Here is a 27351-nt window from a genome sequence, read left to right as displayed (position 1 = left end):
TGGGGGCTCTTTGGTCATCATTATTGGGGTACCCTGGCTTGTGGGGGCTCTCTGGTCATCATTATTAGGGTACCCTGGCTTGTGGGGGCTCTCTGGTCATCATTATTGGGGTACCCTGGCTTGTGGGGGCTTTCTTAGACACTGTGCGCGCTCAGGTTATCATTGTGGATGTCACTGACGTTAGTACGAGACATGTCTGCTCTATGGTCGTCATTATCGCTGAGCTCTGATGCATTGGATGGCTTTAGGCTAGGGTCTTCTAATCACGCCTATCACGTCTTCGTCCCATCATCACGTGACTGCGTTTCACACTGCGCATCAAAACGAGGCTTGGGTTTATTTACAGTCTCTGCCTTTCCGTGTGACGTTCCGGGGCGGAGTTTAGCGTGAACCAATCCGCTGTCGGTAGTCGTGGTATCTGGGTGTGGCTGGGGAAGGCTGCAGAAGCTCCCGCCTGACAGGGAACCGAGAGGGGAGCGGCGGAGCCGGGAAGCCGGAGGCAGCGGGAGGTAATGCGGCGTCATGTGTCAGTGAGGGGGTCCTATTTGTATTACTACGTGTGTGCACCATTATTTATCCTCCCCTGCTGTGAGCTTATTTCACAGAGCTGTCAGGGCATGCTGGGAGTTGTAGTGCTGCCACAGGTTACATATTGGTGGCTTAAATGCAACGTTCACGTTCATGTTTGTGTTGTGGCCCAGACCCTGTGAGGAGGATCGGGCAGAAAATGCAGCTTCTCCCAGGACTGAGTCACTGACCTCTGGGGCTTGTGTGGTGCCGCAATGATGAGTGATCAGCAGCCTGGAGGAGCTGTGCCTGCTGGAGGGTGCAGGAGGGGTGCTGTGCCTGGTGGAGAGGGTGCTGTGCCTGGTGGAGGGCGCTTGTGCCTGGTGGAGGGCGCTGTGCCTGGTGGAGGGCGCTGTGCCTGGTGGAGGGCGCTGTGCCCTGGTGGAGGGGCGCTGTGCCTGGTGGAGGGCGCTGTGCCTGGTGGAGGGCGCTGTGCCTGGTGGAGGGCGCTGTGCCTGGTGGAGAGGGCGCTGTGCCTGGTGGAGGGCGCTGTGCCTGGTGGAGGGGCGCGTGTGCCTGGTGGAGGGCGCTGTGCCTGGTGGAGGGCGCTGTGCCTGCAGGAGGGCGCTGTGCCTGCAGAGAGGGCGCTGTGCCTGCAGAGGAGGGCGCTGTGCCTGCAGGAGGGGCGCTGTGCCTGCAGGAGGGCGCTGTGCCTGCAGGAGGGCGCTGTGCCTGCAGGAGGGCGCTGTGCCTGCTGTGCCTGCTGGAGGGCGCTGTGCCTGCTGTGCCTGCAGGAGGGCGCTGTGCCTGCAGGAGGGCGCTGTGCCTGCAGGAGGGCGCTGTGCCTGCAGGAGGGCGCTGTGCCTGCTGGAGGGCGCTGTGCCTGCTGGAGGGCGCAGGAGGGTGCCTGTGCCTGCTGGAGGGTGCTGTGCCTGCAGGAGGGTGCTGTGCCTGCTGGAGGGTGCTGTGCCTGCTGGAGGGTGCTGTGCCTGCAGGAGGGGTGCAGGGGGTGCTGTTGCCTGCAGGAGGGGCGCTGTGCCTGCAGGAGGGGCGCTGTGCCTGCAGGAGGGCGCTGTGCCTGCAGGAGGGCGCTGTGCCTGCAGGAGGGTGCAGGGGGGTGCTGTGCCTGCAGGAGGGCGCTGTGCCTGCTGGAGGGTGCTGTGCCTGCAGGAGGGTGCAGGGGGTGCTGTGCCTGCTGGAGGGGCGCTGTGCCTGCTGGAGGGCGCTGTGCCTGCTGGAGGGGCGCTGTGCCTGCTGGAGGGCGCTGTGCCTGCTGGAGGGCGCTGTGCCTGCTGGAGGGGCGCTGTGCCTGCTGGAGAGGGCGCTGTGCCTGCTGGAGGGCGCTGTGTGCCTGCTGGAGGGCGCTGTGCCTGCAGGAGGGTGGCTGTGCCTGCAGGAGGGTGCAGGAGGGTGCTGTGCCTGCAGGAGGGTGCAGGGGGAGCTGTGCCTGCAGGAGGGTGCAGGGGGAGCTGTGCCTGCAGGAGGGTGCAGGGGGAGCTGTGGCCTGCAGGAGGGTGCAGGGGGAGCTGTGCCTGCAGGAGGGTGCAGGGGGAGCTGTGCCTGCAGGAGGGTGCAGGGGGAGCTGTGCCTGCTGGAGGGTGCAGGGGGAGCTGTGCCTGCTGGAGGGTGCAGGGGGAGCTGTGCCTGCAGGAGGGTGCAGGGGGGAGCTGTGCCTGCTGGAGGGTGCAGGGGGAGCTGTGCCTGCAGGAGGGGTGCAGGGGGGAGCTGTGCCTGCTGGGAGGGTGCAGGGGGGAGCTGTGCCTGCTGGAGGGTGCAGGGGGGAGCTGTGCCTGCAGGAGGGTGCAGGGGGAGCTGTGCCTGCAGGAGGGTGCAGGGGGAGCTGTGCCTGCTGGAGGGTGCAGGGGGAGCTGTGCCTGCAGGAGGGTGCAGGGGGAGCTGTGCCTGCTGGAGGGTGCAGGGGGAGCTGTGCCTGCAGGAGGGTGCAGGGGGAGCTGTGCCTGCTGGAGGGTGCGGTGTTGGAGGCGGTGCATGTAGCAGAGCCTCGTGCGTCATCTGCGCTATTTGCGAGATCGGTGTATAGACTGCGGCCTGTTTGTAGGATTTCTCCCCCCCTCCACCTGGTTTATGATGTGACAGCCTGCAGTGTGACCTTCTGTCATCAGAGCTGGTGTGTGATGTAGCAGAGCCGGTTTTGTCCTTCCTTGCTGCTGATAATACACTGTCCTTGTATGATCATTGTCACCACATAGCACAATTTGCAGTATATCCTTGTTAATAATCAATATGCATTTTTATTTTTTATTATTTTTTATTTTTTTATATTTATATAAAGTAGTATTCAGAATTCTTCAGATTTCAGAGCTGAAATCTCTCTGCATGTTACCAGCTCACTCGGCTGCCAGGAAGAATTATAGGAGCTCAGGTCGTGTTAGCGAAGTGCACAGCATCATGTTTGTCTGCTGTATTCATTGACAATCAACAGAATAGTGAGTGCAGCTCTGGAGTATAATACAGGAGGTAACTCAGGATCAATACAGGATCAGTAATGTAATGCATGTACACAGTGACTGTACCAGTAGAATAGTGAGTGCAGCTCTGGAGTGGTAATACAGGAGGTAACTCAGGATCAGTAATGTAATGTATGTATACAGGGACTCCACCAGCAGAATAGTGAGTGCAGCTCTGGAGTATAATACAGGAGGTAACTCAGGATCAGTAATGTAATGTATGTATACAGGGACTCCACCAGTAGAATAGTGAGTGTAGCTCTGGAGTGTAATACAGGAGGTAACTCAGGATCAATAATGTATGTATACAGGGACTCCACCAGCAGAATAGTGAGCGCAGCTCTGGAGTATAATACAGGATCAGTACAGGATCAGTAATGTATGTATACAGTGACTGCAGCAGCAGAATAGTGAGTGCAGCTCTGGAGTATAATACAGGAGGTACCAGGTTTTGGCTCCTTTCTGTACATTTTTCCCATTTTGGATCTGAGCGAGATTCCTCCACATGGAGAGAGGCTGAGTGACTCCAGTGAATCTTGGCTCGCTCTCCGGTGACGATGTAGCAACCGTCCTCTCCACTCCCAGTAACGCTGTAAATTGTGATTCATGGAGGATAGCAACTGGTTGTAGGAAGGAGCGGGAGCTGCCGCCCTCCATGTTTCCTTGCTCAGTGATGTCATCACCTTGGTATGAGATAGCGGAGTCTTCCCTGCATTCTGCTCGGTCACACATGGTGGCTGCACTCTCCTGTGTGTATGTTCTGGCGGTTTTATAGGGTATTTCCCTGTATTTATGACCTCTAGCCCTGCAGGGGTGTCTCTTAAAGGGGCATCCTATAGATACAGAGACCTGCACGTTGAGGCTTTGTACCTTGGAGCTGAGACGGGTTTTATCACTAGGGATGTCCCTTTTCGTGCTAGGTTGGTCAGGCATATATGGCGGGGTATAAGACTATTGGAGGGGGTCCTAAACGGGGGGCATTGAAATCCCCTATAGACAATCACTTTTTAAAGGGTTGTATCACTAGGGACGTCCCTTTTAATGCGGGGTTGGTCAGGCATATATGGCGATTTATTTAGATGAACCCCTGTCTGTGTGATACAAGGAGTTTACCAGAATGACAGAGGTTGATAGAGGAGGGGGGGTCGTAAACTGGGGACATTGAAACCCCCTATAAACAGTCCCTTAAAGGGTTTGCTCTAATTTTTCAGAAGTTATCATTTATTCAAATGATAGGTCACAACTTGCAAATGGGTGCGAGCCTGACTTCCGGGACCCCTATCGATCCCAAACAAGGGACTCCGAAATGCTCTGTTGGCTGTCTATGGTCTAGTACAGCGAGAGCCAGAGAGTCCCATATGGAAGGCCTAGGACAGTGGTGCACATCTTCACAGCTTTTTCGCCAGGGTATTTCGGACCACCCTTTTTACGTTGACCATGTTGAACCCCCCCCTCGAAACCCCCCAGTGATCATCTGTCCAATGGGCATCTTTGCATTGTCCGGGATCTGAATGATGACTCTTTGTAACCTCCATCTGGCAAATAGGGCGCGGCGCATGTGATAAATGGGCAGTGTGAACGGGGGGTGAAAGCGAACCATAATCTGATTGTTGCCACCCCCTTTCCTACGTCATGGCAGAGATCAGCAGCCGAACTGCCCTTGGTCGTTCACCCCCCCCCCCCCCCCCCCCCCCCCCCGGCAAACATGGTTATTTAGTTTACTAAGGAAAATGCAATTAACTCGGGGGTATGTAACGCCTGTGACAAAGCGTATGATTGCGGTGTTTTCCGAGTGATCACAGAGAAGAGGGCCTAGGACGGCACTGTGGAGAAGTGATGGTGCTCGGCGAGCTTTCATATACGTACATATTCCTGCCCCCCGCTCCTTGCCTTGCACTGTTTGTGAGTAGCCGCCGGAGCCCCCCGCTCCTTGCCTTGCACTGTGAGTAGCCGCCGGAGCCCCCCGCTCCTTGCACTGTGTGTGAGTAGCCGCCGGAGCCCCCCGCTCCTTGCCTTGCACTGTGTGTGAGTAGCCGCCGGAGCCCCCCGCTCCTTGCCTTGCACTGTTTGTGAGTAGCTGTCGGAGCCCCCCGCTCCTTGCCTTGCACTGTTTGTGAGTAGCCGCCGGAGCCCCCCGCTCCTTGCCTTTTTCTGTTTGTGAGTAGCCCTCGTAGCCCCCCGCTCCTTGCCTTGCGCTGTTTGTGAGTAGCCCTCGTAGCCCCCCGCTCCTTGCCTTGCGCTGTTTGTGAGTAGCCCTCGTAGCCCCCCGCTCCTTGCCTTGCGCTGTTTGTGAGTAGCCCTCGTAGCCCCCCGCTCCTTGCCTTGCGCTGTTTGTGAGTAGCCCTCGTAGCCCCCCGCTCCTTGCCTTGCGCTGTTTGTGAGTAGCTCTCGTAGCCCCCCGCTCCTTGCCTTGCGCTGTTTGTGAGTAGCCCTCGTAGCCCCCCGCTCCTTGCCTTGCGCTGTTTGTGAGTAGCCCTCGTAGCCCCCCGCTCCTTGCCTTGCGCTGTTTGTGAGTAGCCCTCGTAGCCCCCCGCTCCTTGCCTTGCGCTGTTTGTGAGTAGCCCCCCGCTCCTTGCCTTGCGCTGTTTGTGAGTAGCCCTCGTAGCCCCCCGCTCCTTGCCTTGCGCCTGTTTTTCTTCCATTCCGATGTTTTTCTTCTCACTTGTTGGTTTCAGGCATCGCTTCGGCCTACATTGTGTGTGTTAAGAGCTCATCTGATAAAAGAGAACAATGCCTGCGCTGCGGCCGCCATTGTATTCCCCACTTGTGCTATGTAAGCTGAATGTACTGGTGCGCGCGCCTGCCATTCACAGCCATTAATCCGCATTGTATTCCTTGTGAAGGGCCATTATGCGTCAAAGGGGGGAAAAAAAAGATACATTATAGAAAAATACAGCTGTGATGCTGTTGTCCTCTGTTATCACCCAGCGTACAGGAATAATGATACTATCTCGAGCTGACGGTGTCCTGTGCCGCCTCCTTCCAGGACAGGTATTATTTAGGTGCTGTTTGTGGAGATTTTCTGCATTGTATAGTGATATTTCAATGTTGCACAGCACAAGGTTCAGGTTTTGGGTTCTTTGGCAGCCGTCGCCCCTTCCTTCCTTCCATCCCTGGAGTCTTGCTGTAATCCTATACAGGTGCAGATGATCCAGCGTAGCATGCTGCCATGTAAGGGTCACATGTTTATTTCATGAAGATGGTCGGAAGTGTAGGGTTATCTAGATACATTACTTATCATGTACTGATCCTGAGTTACCTCCTGTATTATACTCCAGAGCTGCACTCACTATTCTGCTGGTGGGGTCACTGTGTACATACATTACTGATCCTGTATTATACTCCAGAGCTGCACTCACTATTCTGCTGGTGCATTCACTCTGTACATACATTACATTACTGATCCTGTATTATACTCACTCCAGAGCTGCACTCACTATTCTGCTAGGTGCAGTCACTGTGTACATACACTAAATTACTGATCCTGTTCTGATCCTGAATTACATCCTGTATTATACTCCAGAGCTGCACTCACTATTCTGCTGGTGCAGTCACTGTGTACATACATCACATTACTGATCCTGAGTTACCTCCTGTATTCCTGTATTATACTCCAGAGCTGCACTGCTGGAGAAATGTGTAGGCACAACTCCTCTACTAACAGAATTGTGAATTCAGCTCTGCAGTATAATACTGGGTGTACCTCATTACAATCAACATTCATCACTTTGTGTTAAATGATCATTTTCAAACAAGAAAATTGTGTGTATGTATAATATATATAATATATATATGAGATAATATATAATTTTTTTATTATTATATATTTTTTTATTATATTTTTTTTTTTGTAACCTTTGTGTGATGCGGAGTTTGGGTGCTCTTTGTTCCCGGTGTGCCTGGGTTTAGGGTAACATTACAAGGAACCTCACTTGTTGCTTATACAGTACATAGTTATGTTTTTATTGCTGCCTTAGTTTCATTCCGTGCAGTCTGCTCCGCTCCGGGAGGGGCGGTGGTGGTAATGGGCGGTGGGGGGAGTCCTGTTTCTTCCTGTGACTTTTTCCTCTCTTGAAAGGGGAAGTCTAGTAATTAGTGAGTTTGTAGCACATTGTTTGGATTAGTGATACTACCATGTTCTTTTTTTTTTTTATGTACCTGGTTACTTTTTGGTTCACTGGATACATATGTAGGCGACTATATGAGGGGTGGTCCGCATCTGTCCACCTGCTTTAGTAGCCCCAAACTTGAGCATATTGTAAATGGGAGTACTCCTCTCGGGATCCTCCTTTATGGTGCCTTCTGTAAGGAAGCTACTTGTGTCAGTACTTGGCCCCCGTTAGATTAAGATTGGCTTCCCCCTGATTCTGCTGCTGTTTTCCATTTTGCGCTGCGTCGCTCCATTGCGGCGATATTCACATTTGTTTCTTCTGAAGCGCGCTATGTGAAATCTCAGCTCTGCAGTCCAACAGGGCGTGTCTTCAGTGCACACTCCCCCAGAGAGGACTCTTTCACCCCTCCCTCCCAGCCGCTGCCAATCACAACACAGCAGCATCTGAGACTGCTGGATCAGCTAAGCTGTGATTGGCTTGAGTGTGTTTGGCGGGAGGGGTTAAACCGCACACGCCCCCAGAGAAGACTCTGAAGAAGAAATGCCCTGTTGGGACTGTAAAGCAGAGATTTCACATAGCGCACTTCAGAAGAAACAAACGTGGATATCTTCGCAATGGAGCGACGCAGCGCAAAATGGAAAACTGCTTCCGAATCTGGGGGGACTCGGGGATTTTTAAAAGGTATGTGATCTCTGCCACCAATTATGTGGACAATTTAAGAAAAACTTAGTCCATGGATCAACTAAAGAATGAAAAAAAAGTCTAAAATCTCCCCCAAAAATGAATATACCACAGACACATCAATGTTCTGAACTCTATGGGAAATCTTTTTTTGATTTTGAGGTCACACGGCTGCTTCCACTTTTCCCGCTCCTGTGTGTGGCTCTGACGATGGATGTCTCCCCCCCCCCCCCCCACCCCTTTCTCTCGGCCGGTGGACGGATCAATAAGTCGCTACGGGGGTGGGGGTGGAAGAGTCTGCCGCTCATCTGCTCCTGCCGTCTTATATAATTGGAAATAATAAGGGGAAAAAAAAGTGGAATATTTTTACAGCTTCCTCCATTATTTCCTCTGCTGGATTTTTATAGTTTTCCCCCCTGCAGTCCGGCTATTATGATCTGCTCGGCACAGCTCGTGCATTGTACAATCCGGTCTGTACGTGCGGAAAGATGAAATGGTTTTATCTCCCCCCCCCCCAATTCGCCTTAGCTGCACCCGGAGCTTAACCCTGGTCTGTATGGGTAGCAACCGAAACAAGCCTGTGGAGCAGAGGCAGGCAGGCTGCTGTATGACCCCTGCTGTCCGGCTTTACAAAAATCAATGTCTTTGCTAAGCAACACGCCTAAAACATCCTCAACGACACAGTGATTTGGCCGTTTTTGTACTTCTCCCTTCGACTCTACTTGGACTGAAGGGAGGATAAGCGGCGGCAGGGTACGCTGTTCTCTAGTTTCAGTCTGGCCTGGTTTGATTGTTCTAACACTATTTATGGAGAGCTTAAGGTTATGTGCACATGCTGCAGAAATTTTCTGCACCAAAAAAAGCACCCTGTGGCTGAAAAAAAACAGACCAAAAACCACGTGGTTTTTTTTTTGGGTGCGTTTTTATATATATATATATATATATATATATATATATATATATATATATATATATATATATATATATATATATATATATATATATTATGTGTGTATGTATATGTTTTTATTTTATTTATTTATTTTTTGTGAATTCAATTGCTTGAAGAGCCTAAAAAACGCAGGAAAAACCAGACTAACAATTGACATGCTGCTTCTTTTTTTTTATTCTTTTTTATTTTTCTGCTCCAAAAACTGCAAGGAAAAAAGAAGCAACGTGCGGACAGCATTTCTGATTTCTCATATCCTTTGCTGGAGTAAGGATAAACATGCAGATTTCGGCAATAAAACTGCACCAAAAATGCATCAAAAACTGCACAGTGCCTAAATGGGTTGTCTTTGTTTATGGGGGGAAAAAATGGCTACTTTCTTCTTAAAACAGCACCACCCATGTGTAGAGGTTGAACATGGTATTGCAGCTTCCACTGATAGAAATGCAACCTGGTGCTGTTTTGGGAATCTGGACACTCCCTTTACATGTCTGTGAAAAATGTTTGTGTTTTGTACGGCTGTGTTGAAGGTGCATATGACACATCCATGTGCCGTGATTTTAGCACACTAGTGTTAACCGTGTTGTATCCATGATGGCACACGGAGAGCAGGAACGTTTTACTCGCCTGTCTCCGGCCGCTGCGGTCTCCGGCGCTGCTGCTACTTCCGGGTCCGCAGTGTAGTGAATACGCATGAGTATTATGAGCGGACCCGGGAGCAAGTCACAGCAGCGCCGAAAACAGGTGAGCATAGAAAATAATTTTATTTCAAAGTCACGTGTATGTGTCACACGGATCACATCAGTGTGCGGACCTTGTGCTGTCGGGGAAAAAAAGGGACTTGCTTCTGTGTGGACACACGTGTGCTCCACATGGTCCTTGTGAAAACACTGATGTGGTTGCAGACCTATTGATTTTAATGGGTCTGCGTATGTCCGTGTCTCCGGTACGTATGAAAACGGACATCACACGTACCAGAATAACTGACGTGTGAAGGAGGCCTAAGGAAGCGGTGGAAGGAAAATCAACATATTATATTATATTATATTATATTATATTAATATATATATTTATTATTATTATTATTATAATAATAATATTTTTTTTTTTTTTACTACTTTGGAACAACAACGATCTTCCCATACTTGAGTAATGCAGCCCAGGAGGGCATTTAAGGAGACTGTGCCTTTAATTGGATTAATTACTTAAAAAAATTCACTGCCAAATCCCCGTCCCAAAGATTTATGTCCTGCATTGTGCTCTCTGACACTCATCTTTATTGCATCTAGCTCATTTAAAGGCACAGTGTAAATTTTCTTTACTTCCCTCCATATTGAAATGGCAACACCAAGAAGGAAAATTCAGGGAATGATGGAAATCCCAGAACGGGCATGGTGGCTCAGTGATTAGCATTGCAGTCTTGCAGCGCTGGGGTCCTGGGTTCAATTCCCACCAAGGACACCATCTGCAAGGAGTTTGAATGTTCTCCCCGTGTTTGCGTGGGTTTCCTCCGGGTTCTCCGGTTTCCTCCCACACTCCAAAAAAACATACAGTTAGGGACCTTAGATTGTGAGCCCCAATGGGGACAGTGTTGCCAATGTATGTAAAGTGCTATGGAATTAATAGCGCTATATAAATGAATAAATTATTATATTATTATTATATAGAGTATGGCCCTGTGCACACGTGTAGCTTTTGTTTGTGAAAATGTGCATCAAAATCTGCATGCCTTTCCTGAAGCCAGCAAAGTCTATGGGATTTTAGATTTGCTGTGCACGTGGTGCGGTTTTTTTTTTTTTTTCCTTTTTTCCTCATGCAGTTTTGGTGCAGATTTTGATGCAGAAAAAAAATCTGCAGCATGTCAATTATTGGTTGGGTTTAGCAGCATTTTTTTTTTTTTTAACACATTGACTTCAATTCATTGACTTTCTTGATGGACCAAAAAATTGCATCAAAACTGCATCCGATTTTGACAGTTTTTTTTGCTACAACGTGCAGAAAATTTCTGCACCAGATCTGCAGCGTGTGCACGTAGTCTATGAGCACCACGTGCAGAAATCCCAGCACTTACAGCCTCGGCTGCTATCAGTGGAGTTAATAATAGTTGTCTGAGGAGAGATCTGCTGCGCTGAAAGGAATTCGGAATGAAAATCATCAAGATCCTCTGCTGGCAGCTCCTGTGTATGGAGTTGGGCACTAAAATCATCAAGATCCTCTGCTGGCAGCTCCCGTGTATGGAATTGGGCACGAAAATCATCAAGATCCTCTGCTGGCAGCTCCAGTGTATGGAATTGGGCACTAAAATCATCAAGATCCTCTGCTGGCAGCTCCCGTGTATGGAATTGGGCACTAAAATCATCAAGATCCTCTGCTGGCAGCTCCAGTGTATGGAATTGGGCACTAAAATCATCAAGATTTTCTGCTGGCAGCTCCTGTGTATGGAATTGGGCACGAAAATCATCAAGATCCTCTGCTGGCAGCTCCCGTGTATGGAATTGGGCACTAAAATCATCAAGATCCTCTGCTGGCAGCTCCTGTGTATGGAATTGAGCACCAAAATCATCAAAATCCTCTGCTGGCAGCTCCTGTGTGTGGAATTGAGCACCAAAATCATCAAAATCCTCTGCTGGCAGCTCCTGTGTGTGGAATTGAGCACCAAAATCATCAAGATCCTCTGCTGGCAGCTCCTGTGTGTGGAATTGGGCACCAAAATCATCAAGATCCTCTACAGAGAGCTCTCATGGGAATCCCCATCCAATGATGGTCCAGATGTGCTCAATGGGAGACAAGTCTGGAGACGCTGCAGCCATGGTGACACGTTTAGGCCACGTAGGCTGCCCACAGTACCACGAACCACATTAGGCCTGGTGTTGTCATGTTCAAAAATGGCTCCTAAGACACTTTGTAGAAATGGCTGCCCCACTGGTTCTACCACAAGGGTCTGGCTACTGTAGGTTATGCCCCCTCATACTATAATTCGATGTGTAGGACTGGGTGAGAGGTCAACAAAGGAACATCACTCTGAGGCCATTATGGTTAGAGGTTGGAATGGAGGCCTTGCCTCTATAAGTCCCGCTTTTGCCTTGGATGCAATGATAGCCGGAGATTAGTCTATAGATCACATGGACAACCCCTCGAAGAGGCCTTCACATGGGAACGTCATACCGGCCCTACTCCCAGGCATCATGGTGTAATAATGAAGTGTAGCCGGACTTTCTAGTCTACATTCCCGGTACACTAACTGGTTGGCGGTGTTAGCGATTTGTCGGAGAAACGAGTTGCGCCAGCGTTCCTCCATGATGTCTCAATTTTCAACGAGATGGCGCCAATTCCACTTAGGAACACCCCCTTTGCGGTTTATGCTGCTTTGCATAAGCCACACCCATTCGCTGTCTGAATGGCAGGAGTGGATTAGATAGTTTCAATCAATCTAAAAGCAACCAATCACTGTTCAGCTTTCATTTTAGATTCTGTTCTGAGAAAATGAAAGCTGTGATTTGATTGGTTGCTATGGGCCGTAAAGACAGTTGCTTACAAAGTTTTCCCATATTAGAGGACTGAGACCTCATAAGACCCCGACCACCTTCGTTGTCCCCACTCAAGACATTACCTGATTTTAATGATCGTATTAGGTAGATTTATGCAGTGGCCCAGGAGCTGTTGTCCATGGCAACCAATCACAGCTCAGCTTTCATTTTTCAAGAGCAGAGTATGGTATGAAAGCTGCGCTGTGATTGGTTGCTATGAGCAACAGACAGTTTGTTTATGTTGCTCTCTCAAATCTAGGCCTATGTTATTTTTTAGGCCCTGAGGCTACAGAGGGACAGCAAAGGATATCTGAGACATTAATAAAATATCCTATAAACATGCCATTCCCATATATTCATGTTCTATGGCCGCGCTCGGCGTCCATGTCTGCTCTTCAGCCCAGGGTGCCCTCGTTGCTCTTCTAAGATTATGTCGGCACTATTTTCAGAAGCTGTAATCTCGTTTGCAGTACTTAGCCCTCTGATCGTCAGCTGTTTGCGGGCGGTTTTATTTATTTATTTTCCCTCCCGCGTAGCAATGCAGAGCTTCCCTGCAGCAGTGTGGATCACCACCGAGGCTGGCATCGCCTTACAGTCCCTGCGGGCACCGTTCGTCACTGTAGGAGGACGACAGCGTCCTTTCTAATGTGACATTGTGCCCGGAGGACTCAATAAGGCTTGTGCCTGTTGCGTTTTGCTATTGTCTGGCAGAGCAGGGGTTAATGGCGCACCAGTTATCTGCAGCGTGATGCCGCCACCGCCGCCAGCTTTTTCCTTTTAGGCTTTTATTATATTTTACTCGCCGGGTAGTAATCTGTTTTTACTCTCTCTCTCGTTTAATGTAATTCTGTGCAGAGGGTAATAGGAAGCCGATCAATTATATTATCCCACATGAGATGCGTGAATTTAATAGAAGGTAATCGTAAACCGAAGATGCCAACCTAGTATGGTCCCCTATTGTAAAGGGAACCCCACTTCTGACCCCTTACGAGAAGAGTCCGTGGTCTCAACTGAACAGCCTGACGGGTGCTTTCTATACCCCAGGGCTACTAAAAAAAAGGGCAACAAGGCACACAGTGCGCAGAAATTTGAGTCTAGTTCTAGCTTCATCCCAAAGTAAAAGTACTCCCCCCCCCCCCCCCCCCCCACACCCCCCCTCCTCTCCATACCAAAAGGTTAAGGGATCCGTGGGGGAGACGTGCCTTTAATTCACCATCCCCAATCAACAAAATCTAGAAGGATCAGGGATCAATGGAAAAGTACCCTCAACCAACTGTCCCAAACACTCCAAAGCAGGAGGATGCAAGATCAATGCTGGAGAAGTGCCCTCAACCAACCATCCCCAACCCTCAAAAGTAGGAGGATCACAGATCAATGGGGAAGAAGTGCCCTCAATCAACAATCCCCAATCCTTCATACCATAAGGTTCAGGGACCAGTGGTGAAGTGCATTCAGTTATCCGTCCCCAATCTACAAATACAGAAGGATCAGTGATCAGTAGGAAAGAAGAGCCATCAACCAACCAACCCCAACCCTCCAAAGCAGGAGGATCAGGGATTTATGGGGGAGGGGAGGGGTGGAAGTACCTTCAACAAACCATCTCCAACCATCAAAAGCAGGAGGATCAGAGATCAATAGGGGAGAAGTTCCCTCAACCAAACAATCTCAACTCTCCAAAGCAGGAGGATCAGGGATTTATGGGTGGGTGGGTGGGTGGGGGTGGGGGGTGGTAGTGCCCTCAACCAACCATTCCCAACCCACAAAACCAGAAGGAACAGGGATCGCTGTGGAAGAAGTGTCCTCAACCAATCATCCCCAACCCTCCATACCAGAATGTTTAGGGTTCGATAGTGGAGACGTACCCTCAACCATCCATCCCCAACCTTTTAAAACTAGAAGGAACAGGAATCAGTGAGGAAGAAGGGCCCTCCACCAGCTGGCCCGAACCCTCCAAAGCAGGAGGATCATTGGGGAAGAAGGGCCCTCAACCAACCGTCCCCAACATAAGAGTTAAACCGAAAGGGGATCAATTGGGTAGAAGCAATCTGTCCTTAACCCTCCAAAGTAGAAAGATTAGGGATTGAAGGATAGGTGCTCCCCAAACAACTATCTCCAATTAGGAGGGTCATGGCTCAATAGGTAGGAAGTGCCCACGAACCTAATTTTCCAAACCAGCCAAGCAGGAGAATTTCTTTCAAATTGACCAGAATCAACAATCCCCCCAACGCATTTGAACCAGAAGGGTCAGGGATGGATGGAGCAGATGTACCTTACTCTCCGAATCAGAAGAGATAAGGATTGACTCCTTTTAACCAAAGCTTATAGAGACCACCATCTGATGACTGGCTTTGACCAGGGCTGACACCTCAGTGTCTACAAGGAGCTTCTGTTGAGGTTGTGAAGTCTTACTGGGTTTGCATGGAGAAACCTAATGGCCACCTTACCCATAAGAGGGACAAACCATTGTAAAACCTGCCATGTATGGATATTACAATGGACGTGGGGTGCGAATGAGCAGAACATCGCATCCTCCAAACTGGCATTGAGATTGTAATTTATTGACGTAAAAGCAGCACCACACCCGACCATAGGGACTGAGCTTCAATGTCATCCACAACCTGTGGTGGTTCTTCTGTGTTTTGGAAGACCGTGCAATCCCGTTAAATTAAGAGTCAGGAGGGTGTTGTTCCTTCATAATTGACTTTCCTGTTTTTAGCGAGTGTGTAGTGGTGGTCCATGAGGCTCCGTTTTATGGGGATTCTTGTAGGCCAAGACTTGTTGAGAACCTTTTTACCAGGCCAAGGTGAGCTGGTTGTCTTCATTTCCCAGTAGACCTTCCAGTTGGGAAATCCCACTTGTCACACTGTATTGGTCTGTAATTTGGCTGTAGAGAAGGTTTGCTATTGTTTTTGCAAAATGTGCAGCTTTGTGTTTCCTAAACACGATGATCTTGATGTTGTAACAGAACTGGTGAACACTAAATCTGCAAATAATATCTGAATCACGGCTTTGCTGATGGCAAAGAACCCACTAATGATGAGAGATTGGCATCGACAAGTGCGTAATCGTTAAAAATGACCAGACAGACCTGATTAGATTCCAAAATGTATGTCTCCCTTGTATTTATATGAAAGTATTAGAAAAACTTGACTTCTTTCTTACAAATACAGCACCACACGTGTCTACAGGTCGTGTGCGGTATTGCAGCGGGGCCTTAGTCGTTTCAGTGGGACTGCACCGCAATACAACTAACCTGTGGATATGTGTTTTAATACTTGCGGCTGGTGTAGGGTCAATGAGCGGGATTAGTGGACCCACTGGATCACAGCGGGTACGCGCACTTATTTTTTAGTAAGAGGGGCTTGACCAAGCACCCACCGCGGGGCGGCTGCCAGGTACCACTCCCAGGGCAGTGACTGGGGCTGTGGCAGCTGACCCCAGGACAGGTGACGGACTCCGGAATAGATGAGTACAGGTGGGGTGACAGAGGCGGACAAGAATGGTGGGCACGGCAGGGATAGGCAGGTACTGAAGACGGACACAGGGATAACAGGACAAGAGCCCAGGGTCTGACAACTACAGTAGCTAGGTAGCAGACTGGAAAACTGACGATCTAGAAGCATTGCGCAGGCACCTCCCCTAATGGGAGGATGCCTTAAATACATAGTGCCTCTCAGCCATAGGCTGAGAGGTATTTCCGGGATATGGCATGCCTCCCAAAGAGGAGGGACAATGTGCGCTTGCGCATCTTAAGTGCACTCCCGGGAACCCTCTGCGGCGTGTACAGGGCCAGGGAGGGGAAGAAGGCAGCAGCACACGTGGATGGCCAAGGGAGTGCGAGGAGGACACGACCCGGCCGAGGAGGTAAGTCTGCGTCAGACGCTGGCGCTACAGCTGTTTTTGGACTAAAGCAGCTATCTTTTTCTAAAGATGGACAACCCCTTAAAGAGGTTTTATCAGTCTGTCCCAGACGCCAGGAGTAAAAAAAAATGCACCTGTGGACAGAGGATTCCAGTACCTGGAAAACAGCTTTTGAAGATTGTATTATCGGGCATAACACACATGTTCTCTTTTCTGGGTCTAATGTATTAGAAAGTTTAAAGGGGATCTGTCACCAGGTAAACGTTTACCAGCTTTTGCTCTTATATTTTTTCCGCTTCTCCCCTGAGTTTTCCACTTTTTGTTCTTTTTAAATCCGCCATATGGTTCCAGAGATCTGGGGGTTCTTTATATGGTGCTAGTTTTTATGATCTGACAAGGGGGTGTGGCTCACAGGTTTCTCTGAGGGTTTTGATTTTAGACTACCCAATCAGCATGGGAGCCACGCCCTCTTAGTAAAGACCATAAAACTTGGCACTAAATAAAAAGGCCTGTATCTCTGGGACCGTACGTCGGATTTAGAAAAAAATCAAAAGCTAAATATTCAGTGGAGCGGCGGGAATAAAATAACAAAAACTGCCCACTTTTTGACTCTGTGACAAGTCCCCTTTTTAAGGCTGAGCATTTAAATAGTTATGGGCCCACTTGACTTTCCTCGCTCATACACATGAATTTATTGTAAGTGGGCTGCTGGTGGCATCTGCTTATCTCCTGTGGAGCAAAAGGATTGGGCATGTTGAAGTCAAACTGCCTCATCATCGTATTCTTCTCCCTGCATCTGTCGTTGGGGAATCCATACACCTCATAGTTGGTTGACCCTTCGTAGGTTTGGTTCCCTAACGTTTTAGGCATCCATCAAAGATTCAGCGATGGTGGTTTTGGATCCCTGAAGACCTAACTTTCTTTAACTCCTGGAAAATTGGCCACTTTTCCCATGCGGTCTTGTACTTGTGACTATTAAAGGAGTCGTCCATAGACTGGGTCTCTCCATAGGTGGCACGCATGGTCATTTAGATCTTTTTTGCAAGGTTGGGTTCTCCAGTTGGCATCCACCCCAGTAATGTAGACATCCCGATAGAAGGGTTTCTGTCCTGGTGAGAGGAGCTCCTTCATCTGGAGAGGAGACGCTAATCTCTGTTGATAGACTTGATACAGAACGTGCTCCTCGCTGCCTTGTATTCCAGTTTGGATCGGAGCTTCCTTTCATTCTTCTCCTCCATTGGTTTGATGTATGTCTGCGTCTTCTGAAAACTGGAGCAGAGTTTGCCGGAGGCGGCACGTGGATTTATCTTGATTTTTATTCATTTTTTTTTTTTCCGAGGCTCGATAAGAGAAGAAACCCTTTCATGAATGTGTTGGGAAACGCCGAAATGTAAATGCAATTTTTACGCTTCACTGTATGATAACGCTGCGCATATTGCCGGTCAGTGCATGGGGAAAGGCTATTTCCAGCATGATTATGTGTGAGCTCCGGCGTCATTTACCAGCTCTTCTGCCGACTGAGCTTTATTGCAGCTGCCTACCCTGCCAGGCACGTTTTTGCTGTTGCCTCCCTTTGCCGACCTGCCTTCTTTGCTGTTGCTGCCTTCCTTTTGTCAGTCTGTTCCTTTTTGCTGCCTGCCTCCCATCTGCCTTTTTTTTTTTTTTTTTTTTTTTGCTGTCCCCTCCTGCCGACCTCCCCTTTTTTTTTGCCGCCTCCTCCTGCCGACCTCCCCTTTTTTTGCTGCCTCCTCCTGCCGACCTCCCCTTTTTTTGCCGCCTCCTCCTGCCGACCTCCCCTTTTTTTGCCGCCTCCTCCTGCCGACCTCCCCTTTTTTTTGCCGCCTCCTCCTGCCGACCTCCCCTTTTTTTGCTGCCTCCTCCTGCCGACCTCCCCTTTTTTTGCTGCCTCCTCCTGCCGACCTCCCCTTTTTTTTTGCCGCCTCCTCCTGCCGACCTCCCCTTTTTTTGCCGCCTCCTCCTGCCGACCTCCCCTTTTTTGCCGCCTCCTCCTGCCGACCTCCCCTTTTTTGCCGCCTTCTCCTGCCGACCTCCCCTTTTTTGCCGCCTCCTCCTGCCGACCTCCCCTTTTTTGCCGCCTCCTCCTGCCGACCTCCCCTTTTTTTGCCGCCTCCTCCTGCCGACCTCCCCTTTTTTTTGCCGCCTCCTCCTGCCGACCTCCCCTTTTTTTTTGCCGCCTCCTCCTGCCGACCTCCCCTTTTTTTTGCCGCCTCCTCCTGCCGACCTCCCCTTTTTTTTGCCGCCTCCTCCTGCCGACCTCCCCTTTTTTTTGCCGCCTCCTTCTCCTCCTGCCGACCTCCCCTTGTTGCCGCCGCCTCCTCCTGCCGACCTCCCCTTGTTGCCGCCGCCTCCTCCTGCCGGTCTACTTTATTTTTTTTTTCTACCACCGCCTCGTGTTTAATCTTTTTTTTTTTTTTTTTTTTTTTTTTTTTGCTGGCCGTCACAAGTCCTACATTTCTCATGGATTCTATCTATGATGGAAAGATCAACCTATACGAAAGAAAATTAATGGAGACTACAAAAATAGAAATTCCAGCCGTACTGCAATAGTCGCTTCATTTAAAGTCCAAACATTTCCCAAATCCGTCACGGGAGCGTTTTGTTGACTTCTTCTGATGCAGATGAAATGAGACTTCCCTCTTTTCTGACCTCTTAGCTCCTTTACTTCTGAGGAGGCCTTGAGTGCACACTGGAGAGTTATCCTGCCGCCTTCCTACATTATTCACGCCGTTAGTAAAATATTAAGTGCCTCGACTTCTTATCCTGGATTGCTTGCTATTGTGAAATCGGCATCAAGGGTCACCAAAGTGTCCTCCTTCTCCTGCTGCCTGCCAGAGTGGCAAGGTTCTCGGGAAAGGGGGGGTTGTCTAATTGATCTAGTTAAGATTCTGGACTTTCCCTGGGTCCAACGTTGACTCTCGGGTCTGTCGTTGACATCACGTCAACAGTGCTGCTGACAATCTGTGACCTCTGGCTCTGAGCAGCTCATGCTCTCAACTCGAACAGAGCAACTGATTGGCTGCAGCGCTGTTGACGTGACATCCAGCACTGCAGACACACTTCACTTGACCTGGGGAGGGTGAGTAAAGCAGCTGGAGGTGTCTGATATTGGCTAACTCCACTCTCCCCATTGAGAACACTTGTTCACTTGGCTGACAGTTATTGTTTGATGAGGTCGGGAGATATGAGGCCACCTGACCACTATTGGATCCCTAAGATGCCCATACACTCTTTTTGGAGATCCAAGACCATTGAAGAACACCATTTGGGGATGAGCATGCCTGGAAATGTCATACCTGCAGTGGTGGGCTACCAGCCTTATAGCCACCATTACAACCGTGGATGATGTCCGACCTCCTCACGCTCCTGCTGACCATTTTTGTCTGTTGAGGTTGGGAGAAATGGGGCCACCTGACCATTGTTGGAACCCTAAGATCCAAGACCTATGAAGAACACAACTTATTAGCATAGGCTTGTCTGAAGCTGTCATACCGGCAGTGGTGGGCTACTGGCCTTATAGCCACCATTACAACATTGGGTGATGTCCGACCTACCCAAGCTCCTGTATAACCGTTCTGGTCCAAGTGGAGAAGCTGAGCGGCAAACCTTCTGCTACGACGGCGGCCACACTGACTATCACACTGTGACCTGGTTGGGAAAATTGGACATCTCACGGACTTCTCTTTAGTCTGGTTTCTGGTTCACATATTTTTAGACTCTGATACTTTACGTGACCGTTTTGTTTGGTCAGGATGTGGTGACTGTCACGTTTATGTCTTTGCAAATAGTACAGAGAAAGACTACAGGGCCAGAGCTTTCTGACTACGACTACCTCCATCGTGGCCACACTGACATAACTGGAGGATCTCCGGTTCCATCTACAGATACTGGTGGTGGGAAAGGTTGTCTGGAAATTGAGATGGTTGAGGACTACACCTGGACCTTCAATGTAACCCAGGCTATAGCCAAGACTTATAGCTAATCCTATACACTTGATTTTGGATGCAGACCCATCCATGATCTGGTGGCCAGTGTTTTTGGAAATAATTTACAAAGGGACCCTATATTTAAACCATTCCCTTCACTCTTGGGATTGGTCACAGAAGATCACTTTTTGGAATGGAAATACCCCTTTTTTTGAGAGAGCTTTTCTTCCTGATTCCGCCATAAATATGATGCTGTGGGACTGTTCTAGTAGTAGCCTAGCTCCCATAGGAATAAGGGATTGGGCATGTTGAAAACCAACATGCCCCATTCTTTTTATTGGGAAGCCATCCCCACCCCCATTTACATATTAGCTAGGACAAAGCTGTACCCATGTCCAATAGTGATGAGCGGGCACAACCATGCTCGGGTGCTCAGTACTCGTAACTAGTGATGAGCGGGCACTACCATGCTCTGGTGCTCAGTACTCGTAACTAGTGATGAGTGGGCACTACCATGCTCGGGTGCTCAGTACTCGTAACTAGTGATGAGCGGCCACTACCATGCTCAGGTGCTCGGTACTCGTAACTAGTGATGAGCGGGCACTACCATGCTCGGGTGCTCAGTACTCGTAACTAGTGATGAGCGGGCACTACCATGCTCTGGTGCTCAGTACTCGTAACTAGTGATGAGCAGGCACTACCATGCTCGGGTGCTCAGTACTCGTAACTAGTGATGAGTGGGCACTACCATGCTCAGGTGCTCAGTACTCGTAACTAGTGATGAGCGGGCACTACCATGCTCGGGTGCTCAGTACTCGTAACTAGTGATGAGTGGGCACTACCATGCTCAGGTGCTCAGTACTCGTAACTAGTGATGAGCGGGCACTACCATGCTCAGGTGCTCAGTACTCGTAACTAGTGATGAGCGGGCACTACCATGCTCAGGTGCTCAGTACTCGTAACTAGTGATGAGCGGGCACTACCATGCTCGGGTGCTCAGTACTCGTAACTAGTGATGAGCGAGCACTACCATGCTCAGGTGCTCAGTACTCGTAACTAGTGATGAGCGGGCACTACCATGCTCAGGTGCTCAGTACTCGTAACTAGTGATGAGCGAGCACTACCATGCTCAGGTGCTCAGTACTCGTAACTAGTGATGAGCGGGCACTACCATGCTCGGGTGCTCTGTACTCGTAACTAGTGATGAGCGGGCACTACCATGCTCTGGTGCTCAGTACTCGTAACTAGTGATGAGTGGGCACTACCATGCTCTGGTTTCATTGAGCAGTTGGACACTCAGATGATCGCAACTTAAGTACCTGCATATAATGGATGTCAATGGGGGACTTGAGCAATTTTATGGAAGATTTCCCAGAAAAATGCTTGCGTACCCTATTGACTTTCGAGTCGTGGCCATCCGAGTATCCAACTGCTTGTTTCAAGTACTGAGCACCCGACCATGGTAGTGCCCGCTCATCACTAGTTACCAGTACTGAGCACCCGAGCATGGTAGTGCCCGCTCATCACTAGTTACGAGTACTGAGCACCTGAGCATGGAAGTGCCCACTCATCACTAATGGCCAACAATCCAATGTGTTTGGTGGGGCTCTCCCCAATGGCATATTCCATTCGAAAGAAGGAAGGAACATGTTAGCGTTTCCAGGGAAGCTGACCACTTCCGGAGGTATCTAGTCACCGCTTATACACCCCTCTCATCTGAAAACCCATGCATGCTCAGTCGTCTGAGCCGAGTGTGCATATATTTGTGGGGCAGTGAGAAATAATTGACTCCTGAAGTCCCAGGAATCTCGAGCTCCATAGGGTTCCAATGGTAGAAATGTTAAATGACCCCTCTCTGGGACTTCTAGTGTTAACTCCATGGGTCTTACTCCAAAATAAATCCCCTCAAGATGTAGATCAAAACTGTAGTCAAGGCTAACTATGTCTAGATCCACATTGGTCTTTGAATACGAGGACAGTTGGGTGGACTTTAGCCTTCACCTATTCCATCTGACTCCAAACACATGGGATTGGCAACCTTGCATAAGTGCTTGGTGGGGAGTGGAGGACAAGCTGCCACCTCCGGCTGTGGCTTTGCTCCTGTAGGAACATAAGGATTGGGCATGTTGATATCATTTCTTGCCCAATCATTTTTCCACCAACATCAGCAGGATCGTTCTGAACTCTCCAGAGTGTTGACCGACACCACAAAGTCTTGTTTTCACGTAGTGACGTACTTTTGATCGTCTTTCTAATGACCTTCAAATGACGAGACAGACGTCTCCAGATGAAAACTTTTTAAGCTTGATGTGGTCACAACATCTCCAGGCTCCTCCGCGTGTCTCGGCAGGTTGATGTTACCGGCAGTCACGTTTTCTCCTGTCCTTCCGTGAGTCCTCTCATCAGGTTCGTCTTCTCGTCCTTCCTGGGAGTGCCGGGCCAGTGGGTGTGTATAGGATTTAATTTTGGAATTGCTAATTATCATTTTTGAACTCTCCTACAATATTATTAGGAATATCCGTACTACATAAGGGCTGGGACACTGTAAACTATACTCTGTGTAATAATAGTACCTGATGTTGCAAAAGTCGGGATCGTTGGAGCTCTTGATTCTCCTATTAGGCGGGTTTTGGTGATTGAGTCATAGATGGAATTTACGATCTTGGCGAGATGTTCATATTATGGCCACGTGTTACTTGGTTGAAAAGGGAACATCGTATTACAGAACAGTCCCTTAACTATTGAAATTAAAGGGTGTCGGTCACCGGTTTTGGCATTGTAAGCCCTTTTACCCCTGGGATTTTTGATTTTGTTTGAAATTCTGGCACCGGACACGGCTCTTCTTGGTGCGGTGGCAATCTGGGTAATAATAAATTAATGGTAGCCCACAGCTGCCACTAAATCCTAGATTAGTAATGGGAGACATCTGAGACCCCCCCACTCCATTACTAATCTGTAAGTGAGAGAAAATAAACACAAACACTCAAAAAATCCTTTATTTGAAATAATTGACAAAAAAGTCAAACTTTCTCCACTTTATTAACCCACAAAACGCCCCTGCAGGTCTGACATAATGCACACAAGGTCCCACGAGGCTTCCAGCACTGCTACATGTGAAGCTCACAGCAAGCGCCATAGATCATGACCGCCTGCTGTGAGCTCCACGCAGTGACTGAAGTGAGCTGCGTGTTCAGCGGTGACGTCGCTCAGGTTAGCCACAGCTGCAGACCTCCACATGTGACCGCATATCACCTGAGCGACATCAGTGCTGATTGCGCGACTCACATCAATCGCTGTCTGAACCTCGCAGTTTTGTTCTATGGCGCTCGATGTGAGCTTCAGCTGTAGCAGTGCTGGAAGCGTCGTGGGACCTGGTGTGGTTTACGTTGGACCTGCAGGGGTGTTTTTTTGGACACTTCACTTTGGCAGAGATATTGGAAGGCTTTTTATGTCCTACGTCGTGGGAAAGGTCACGGAATATGAAGGCTATTGGCACAGGATATTTTGTTTAGCTCTGTCTGACCCTCGTTTTTGTATCTTATTTATTTATTTTGTTGTTTGTGGGTTTGTCAAACTTACAAATGGAGGAATGAGGAGATCTCTTGGGTGGAGGACCTTCCAAGGTGGCACCTGAAACTTACAAATGGAAGCATTAGGAGATCTCTTGGGTGGAGGACCTTCCAAGGTGGCACCTGCATCTTACAAATGGAGGTAGGAGGAGATCTCTTGGGTGGAGGACCTTCCAAGGTGGCACCTGAAACTTTTATAAATGGAGGGATGAGATCTCTTGGGTGGAATACCTTCCAAGGTGGCACCTGAATCTTACAAATGGAGGGAGAAGGAGATCTCTTGGGTGGAAGACCTTCCAAGGTGGCACCTGAAACTTACAAATGGAGGCAGAAGGAGATCTCTTGTGTGGAAGACCTTCCAAGGTGGCACCTGAAACTTATAAATGGAGGGATGAGGAGATCTCTTGGGTGGAGGACCTTCCAAGGTGGCACCTGAAACTTACAAATTGAGGCAAGAAATCTCTTGGGTGGAAGACCTTTCCAAGGTGGCACCTGAAACTTACAAATGGAGGTAGAAGGAGATCTCTTGGGTGGAAGACCTTTCAAGGTGGTACCTGAAGAAGCTTTCTCCATACATGATGGTCCAGAACTGTAAAGAGGGCTATGGCAATATGATGTCACATTTTTAGGTTGTTTGAGCCTTTTTTTGTCTTCTGATTTTCCTCTGATGTTTCGGTGCCGCCTCTTCCGACCTGTAATGTCACATAATTGACTTTTTGATCCAAAAGTCGCCCAAGTTGAGACTTGTCGCCCGGAGCAATGAGCCGTTTTGTGTCATTGATGGGGGCTGATGAGGTGATCTGTACAGGTGAAGGGCACCGGGGCGGTGGATATTTTCGCCGTCTCCGCTCTTTTCTTGGCTGACATCCTTGCTCCGAGGTCGTTCTGTTTTTGATTTCGGATCTGGCCGTGTTTTTCTAAAAACAGACCCTTTTTATTAACCTGTCAGCAGCTTCGTAGACCTGTGCTCAGCGCTTCCTCGTCTTCACCGGCCGGGGACAAAGGTCCCTATTGTGGTGACATATTTATCGCTGTGGCTATTTTAGCACTCCTCCTATCAAAGCACAATGTGAGCACCTTGTCCTGAAGGTTAATGACCCCCTCCTCCCTTTTCTTGGAATCCTGGCGCCTGAGAGGGGGACAATAGATTGTAAGCTCTTTGCTCTGCTCGTCACCATTGGTGTCACAGATGGCATTAGCCATTCAAAAACAGCGCCTCACCTTTCTACAGGTTGTGTGTGGTATTACAGTTCAGTCCCATTTTTAGTCTTGCTCAGCTGCAATACCATCCACAACCTTTTGGACAGGCGTGGCGCTGTTTATGGAGGGGTTTTCTAATGTTAGACTCTCCTTTTTCACTTGCCCACCTCTCAGGTGTTCCCCGGTGGTCTCAGTTTACTCGTCCTGCCGTCTACATACTTGATTGCTGCAGCCAATCGTTGGCTTAAAGGGTAGGCGGCACACCATGATTAAGGCATGTGATTGTCTGCAGTGGTCCCATGTTTATATGGAATGTTACCACTGCAAAGAAGTAAAAAGCGATCACGGGGCGCATGGGCACTATTGTATGGACCAGTATACCTATAGTCACCTACATTGGAGCCTTCAGTTAGAGGTATTTGCTAGGAAATCCTCCGGACGTATTCTGCCTGGAAAAACACTTTATATTACCACATTTGCACCCCTCCTTGTAAACTTGTATATAAAAATATAAGAAAGGGAAAAAATATGCACCTAAAAGAGGAAAACTGTCACCAGGTTTTGCTTCCCCATCCAAGAAGAGCATAATGAAGGGGCAGAGATCCTGATTCCAGTGATGTGTCACTTACTGGGCAGTTTGCTGTCTTTTTGATAAAATCAATGTTTTCTCTGCTGCAGATCTAGCAGTTATACAGAGCTCATGAATATACTGGACTACCTGCAGCATGCAAAGTAGTCCTGTAATGATAATCTGCTGCTGATTAAACAGTGATTTTATCAAAGGCACACTAAACAGCCCTGTAAGTGACACATCGCTGGAATCAGGATCTCTGTCTCCCCATTAGGCTGCTCTCAGATTAGGTGGTAAAAATCTGGTGACAGATTCCCTCTAAATACCCGTATACAAATATTTTTCTTATGTCACTTCTTCTTTTTTTTTTTTTTTTTTTTTTTTTTTTTATCGGTGTAAAAAAAAAAATATATATATATTATAATAATATTATATACATACAGACAGACACAGCTCTGGCAAAAATTAAGAGACCACTTCCAAATTTCCAGTTTTTCTGATTTTTCTCTTATATTTTTGAGTAAAATGTGAATTGTTCTTTTATTCTATAAATACTGACGACGTCTCCGAATTTCCAAGCAATAAGTTTTGTACTTATTTTCTGAAAATGAGAAATGGTGAAAATAACAAACTATGCACAAATAATGCAAAGAAAACAAGTTCATAATCATTTAGAAACAACAATACTAATAATGTTTTACGTCAGGAAGAGTCAGAAATCAATATTGTGTGGAATATCCACGATGTTTATTCCCAGCTTTCATGCGTCTTGGCTGCTTTCCTCCAGTCTGTCACACGGCTTTTGGGTGATCTTATGCCACTTCTGGTGCAGTAATGTAAGCAGTTCTTTGTTTGATGGCTTGTGACTATCCATCTTTCTCTTGATTATTTTCCAGAGGTTTTCAATGGGGTTCAGGTCTGGATATTGGGCTGGCCATGACAGGGTTTTGATGTGGTGGTTCTTCATCCACACATTGATTGACCTAGCTATGTGGCATGGCGCATTGTCCTGCTGGAAAAACCAGTCCTCAGAGTTGGGGAACATTGCCTGAGCAGAAGGAAGCAACTGTTTTCCAGGATAACCTTGTATGCGGCTTGATTCATACGTCCTTCACAAAGATATTTGTTGAATTTTCTTTACCTAATTTTCAGCTTTGCCTAACACCTGGTCGTCTAATGGCTAGGTGAGACCTGGAGAGGCGTACACACCACAGTGTCTTGCACCCACTGTGAAATTTGGTGGAGGATCGGTGATGATCTGGGGATGCTTCAGCAAGGCTGGAATTGGGTAGATTAATGTTTGCGAAGAATGTATGAATCAAGCCGCATACAAGGTTATCCTGGAAAACAGCTGCTTCCTTCTGCTCAGGCAATGGTCCCCAACTCTGTGTGGCATGGCGCGTTGTCCTGCTGGAAAAACCAGTCCTCAGCTAGGTCAATCAATGTGTGGATGAAGGACCACCACATCAAAACCCTGCCATAGCCTGCCCAATCTCCAGACCTGAACCCAATTGAAAACCTCTGGAATGTAAACACAGAAGAACTGCTTACATTTTTGCACCAGAAGAGGCATAATGTCACCCAAAAGCAGTGTAAAGTTGGGATTAAACATGGTTATTCCACAAAATACTGATTTCTGACTCTTCCTGAGGTAAAACATTATTAGTTTTGTTGTTTCTAAATGATTATGACCTTGTTTTCTCTGCATTATTTGTGCATTGTTCTGTTATTTTCACCATTTCTCATTTTCAGAAAATAAATACAAAATTTATTGCTGGAAATTCAGACGTCGTCAGTAGATTGTAGAATAAAAGAACAATTTACATTTTACTCAGAAATAGAAAGAGAAAAATCAGAAAAAAATGACAATTTGAAAGTGGTCTCTTAAGTTTTGCTAGAGCTGTGTCTGTGTGTACATTATATATGTAAGTGCGTGTGCATATGTGTGTGTAATAAAAAAAA

The 27351-nt window shown here is 48.3% G+C and overlaps 1 protein-coding gene across 1 annotated transcript in view; it reads left to right on the top strand.

Moving 5' to 3' along the window:
• The first annotated feature begins 457 nt into the window (after positions 1–457).
• The window catches only part of PACSIN2 (protein kinase C and casein kinase substrate in neurons 2), a 90322-nt gene continuing 63428 nt past the window's right edge, over positions 458–27351 (top strand). Inside the window, exon 1 of the mRNA XM_075342155.1 lies at positions 458–509. The gene's annotated coding sequence lies outside the window, so the exon portion shown is untranslated. The remainder of the gene's footprint in view (positions 510–27351) is intronic.

The sequence above is a fragment of the Anomaloglossus baeobatrachus genome, chromosome 4, assembly GCF_048569485.1.
Source record: "Anomaloglossus baeobatrachus isolate aAnoBae1 chromosome 4, aAnoBae1.hap1, whole genome shotgun sequence".
Taxonomy (NCBI): Eukaryota; Metazoa; Chordata; class Amphibia; order Anura; family Aromobatidae; genus Anomaloglossus; species Anomaloglossus baeobatrachus.
The sequence above is the reverse complement of the archived record's forward strand: the minus strand, read 5'-3'. Positions and strand labels throughout refer to the sequence as shown.